Below are 4,935 nucleotides of genomic sequence, written 5' to 3' on the forward strand. Positions count from 1 at the left end.
TTTAAATAAAACTGTTCTCACTATGCAGCACTGACTGACCCGGAACTCAATATGGAGGGCAGGCTGACCTCAAGCTTACAGAGGCGCGCCTGCCTCAGCCTCTGCTCCTATTGAAGACTCACACACCACCTTGACCAACTCTCTCTTATCTTAAAGGACTCCCTTTTGTAAATGGAATTGTCCAGAATTAGGGATGAGAGGGGGGCATTCACACAGCTGAACTCAAGACCACAAATATCGTGCCTCAAAGTCCGCTCCGTTGCCGCGTTGAGACAATGCTCCCCTAAGTAGTGCTCCTCGAAGCGGTGCTCCTCTAAGCGGTGCTCCTCTAAGCAGCTGTGATTTTTTGTTTTGCAGCTTCTGTCGCCCAGATTCCAGAGTAAAGGAGTTCTTTCCCTTTCTACGACCCTGTAATTTAAAATTTTTACTTATTTTATGGAGGACAGAGGACAGTTTCAGGAGTCTGTTCTCTCCCACGAGAGTCCCGGGGAAGGAACTCGGGTTATTCATCTTGGCCGCAGACGCTTTTACCCGCTCTCCCATCCCGTTTCCTGCCTTTCTATCCCACCTCAGCACCACCCATGAGAAAGCTGCCATTAGGGATGCTCCTTGCCTCAGTTTAAGGGAGCAAGGAGAATACGATACACAGACTCCCGATGTTCACTAAATGGACTGACTCCATTTGCAACTAGCTGTAGTAAGGTCCAAGCTTGAAGGTGCTCTCAAGCACAGTAGAAACTGTGATGACGAGTGTCTGAGAGGAGACCGGGAGATCTGTGAGGATAAAAGGAAAATGAAGGCAAAAACAACATCAGAACTTTCCAGAATAACCTTTGGAGAGACATGGCGGGGGGGGGGGGGGGAGTGTCTTCCTCACTATTTACCATGAGCATCTAGAATAACCTAGAAGCACTGTGTTCCCAGAAACCTTAGAAGATAGAGATAGATAGATAGATAGATAGATAGATAGATAGATAGAATAGATAAACAGATAGATGCATATACACATACATACAACATACTCATACACATACAAACACACAGGAATATAGACAAATGAATCTTGAGGACGTTAAACTCTTGTTCTGTGGATATATATATATATATATATATATATATTCTCTTTCTTCTATCATTTACACTTGTACCTATTCTCAGGTCCAGCAGAAGTTTCCCCACATAAGATTTACTTATTTTTATTTATGTCTGTGTATGTATATCATGTATACCAGCACATGGGAGTGCCTAGGGAGGATAGAAAAGGGTGTCAGGTGCCCCGGAACTAGCATTATAGGTGGTTGTGAGCCACCTGGATGTGGATGTTAGGAGTTAAAATGGGGTCCTCTGCAAGAGCGGCAAGTACTCTTCGCCCCTCAGCAGACACTCCAGCCCCAAGAATTGTTACTCCCTGTAAAATTCAGCACTGTCAGCTCACTACAGCCACCCACCTTCTCTTCCCTTCCCAGGACGCTGACTTCCAACTCTCAATGCCCATGGTCTCTCAAATGCAATTCCTGGTTCTTGTGATTTGTTTCGTGCTGGTGATCCAACCCACAGCTTTGAGCATACGAGGCAGGCACTCTTCCTACTGCGCTGTGCATGCGGCCTGTGTGTGTGTGTGTATGCACATGTACATATATGCATAAGTGTGCACATGCGTGCATGTGTTTTATTTTTAAGAGCAAACAACAAGGTTCCAAGGAGTAACAGCTTTGGAAGCAGGAAGGGGGTCCTGGAAATAGGTTATTCTTTTTCTATCATTTTAGACAGTACCTCCACTATGTAGCCCGTGCTAGCCCGAAACTCACAGCTATAGGCATGGATAGCCTTGAACTCTTGGTCCTCCAGCCTCGACCTGATATATATTTTATTTATATTTTTTCATGAATTTTTTCACTCTCGCACAGGGGCCTTGTTTACCTTCCTTGTATTGTTCTCATTGTTCCAGTTTTAGCATGTGTGTTGCCAAAATGAGCACTCAAAATACTTTTTCTAAAGTCCCCAAATAAAACCTCACAGATTCGGGTTTGAACTAAACTGCAAATGTATTGGCAATTGGGATAAACAGGAGCTGACTCGTTCCAATGCAAAGCAAGGAAACAGAGTTTACAGTGGAGACAAATGAGTGACCATGGCCTAGGAACACAGGGTCAGGTCTTTCAAATCCCATGTTTCAGTGTGAAAACAGGGGACCCAGATTCATGGCCTCTCTGAAACTTACTACTGCAAATACCAAAAGCCCATGCCCTGCCACCATAAATCTAGACTGTGTGGGAACCGACTGACCTCGGGCAGGGAGAGGTGGGACTCTTATAGAGCTAGCCCAGCCTGCCAGTGAGGTCACTTGTTTCTTCACAGAAGTCAAGAGGCCCTGGGTTGGGATCTGGCAGTAAGATGGCAGGATTTAGAGTTTGGTCAGGGTGTCTAGTAAGCTTTTCAGGTTTGTATGAAAAGAGCCTGGTGCTTATTGCCTAATATCAGAAAAGGATTGGGTATACTCATACAGTCAGGATGTCTTGGCCTGCCTGACTCAAGGGTCCAGTCTGACACCTGTGCATGGCTTCAGCTAGCTACACTGAAAGAGACCAGGGTTACTTGAAGCACCTTGTGTTGCCTCCCACATAATCGGTTATAGTTAATAGTTTAGGAACAGCCTGCTTTCATACCTCTAATTAGAGAGTAAATCACGGGCGTCAGCAGGCCCTGCTCTGTTATTTGCTATGCTAGTGTCCCGATACAATCAGCAGGGCCTCCCCCACCCCCCATCAGGCACAACAATGGAGCCTGGCCAGGCTGTAACTGGGTTAGAGCAGGATTCTCATCAGCCCATGTACATACTGAATATCAGATAGAGAGCGTCCTCATGCGTGCAGCAGGTGATTAGGGTAATAGAAATGTCCTTTGAATTCCTTAATGAAGGCGAGGAAGTGCTGGCTTTAAACAGCAGAGGAGGACAACCCCTAGCTTCCTGGTTTAGATTGTATCTGGGATGTGTTTCTGATGATGCCAAGGTCCACATTAGCTACTTCACAAAGGGAAAGAAAATCTCTCTCTCTCTCTCCCTCTCTCTCTCTCTCTCTCTCTCTCTCTCTCTCACACACACACACACACACACACACACACACAGCTCATGCTGGCTTTGAAGTCATTTTATAGCTAAGGATGTCTTTGAATTTAGAATGATTTTGAATTTCTTACTTTCCTGCCTTCACCTCCCAGGTGCTGGGACTATAGGTGTGTACCACTATTCCCTATTTTTACAGTGCCAAGGATCAAACCCAGGGCTTCACTCATGTTAGACAAGCACTCTCCCAACTAGCTACATCCCCAGCCCAGGAAGGTTGGGTTTTGTTTTGTTTTGAGGCAAAAGGGGTTGTTTTCTATTGTGTCTGAAATTCTCACCAGTCATGGTGGCACACGCCTTTACTCCCAGCACTCAGGAGGCAGAGGCAGGAGGATCTATGTGAGTTCCAGGCTGATCTGGTTCACAAAGCAAGTTCTGAGACAGCCAGGGCTACACAGAGAAACCCTGTCTGGAAAAGAAAGGAGAGAGAGAGAGAGAGAGAGAGAGAGAGAGAGAGAGAGAAATAGTTTCAGGACTATACAAGTTGAATTGCTGAGTTTAAAAATAAAGGGCTAGGCACAGAGGTAACCCCAGTACTGGGAGACAGAGACAGGCAGATCTCCAGGGCTTTCTGATTGGTCAGCCTAGACCCTGTCTCAAAAAATATGTGGGAGGAGGTATAACGGGTGATATCTGACAGCCTCCTGACACCGTACAGATGTATGTGGGGACACATACTGCCCACAAGAACACCCAGCAAACTAGGAATGTCAGAGTATGTCCTCGCCTTAATCAAGAGCATCTGAAAAATAAGAAACAGAAATGATTCCATGTTTAATAGCAAAATACTGAATGTTTTCTCCTGAAGAGTTAGAACAAGACAAGAATGTCTGTCCGCGGTTTCTATTGCATCATGCTGAGAACTCTAGCCAGGGAGGCTAGACGAGAGAATCTAAAGCCATCTGGATTGGATAGAGAGAGGTGCCACTCCGAGATCTGGCTGTGTTCTGCCCTCCTTGTGCCATATGACAGGACAGGAGCTTCCAGAAGTCCCCTCGCCCTTAGTACTCCGTTTTAGAAGGACTCCGTGTGCTCCATTTTCTGAGCAAACGTTGAGGGAGGTAAAGCACACACTACCTGTGCAACACACGAGGTCCAGACGGATACAGGACCATGCACATGAGTAAAATGTCACCACCTAGGAATGCACAAATTCAATGAGGAACACACGCACACATGCACATATGCACACATGCATTTACCAAAACCGTATAATGGTCAGGCATGGTGGCACATGCCTTTAATCCCAGCACTTAGGAGGCAGAGGCAGTGGATCCCTGAGTTTGAGGTCAGCCTGATCTACAGAGTGAGTTCCGGGACTACACAGAGAAATACTGTCTTGAAAAACCAAACCAAGCAAGCAAACAAACAATATAATAACAATTACAAATCCACTAATGTTAAACAAAACTAAATAACTGTGAGAAATATTCTACTTTTTGAGAAATCTAACATATAATGAGCTGGGGAGAAGTCTCAGTGGGCAGAGTGCTTGTTGACCAAGCATGAGAATCTGAGTTCAAGACCGCCAAACCCAATGCAAAAAGGCAGACATGGGACTGCAGAAATACCTCAGGAGTTAAGGGTACTTGTTCTTGCAGAGGTGCCCAGTGTGGTTCCCAGAGCCCAGTGTGGTTCCCAGAACATTCCTGTAATCTCAGTATTCACGAAGCTGATTCATCATTGCAAGATGATCCCAAGTCCAGGATCAGGGCTGGAGAGATGGCTCAGTGGTTAAGAGCACTGGCTGTTCTTACAGGGTACCCAGGATTTAGTTCGCAGCATTCACACTGAGGCTCACAGTCATTCCT

The sequence above is a fragment of the Mus caroli genome, chromosome 6, assembly GCF_900094665.2.
Source record: "Mus caroli chromosome 6, CAROLI_EIJ_v1.1, whole genome shotgun sequence".
Taxonomy (NCBI): Eukaryota; Metazoa; Chordata; class Mammalia; order Rodentia; family Muridae; genus Mus; species Mus caroli.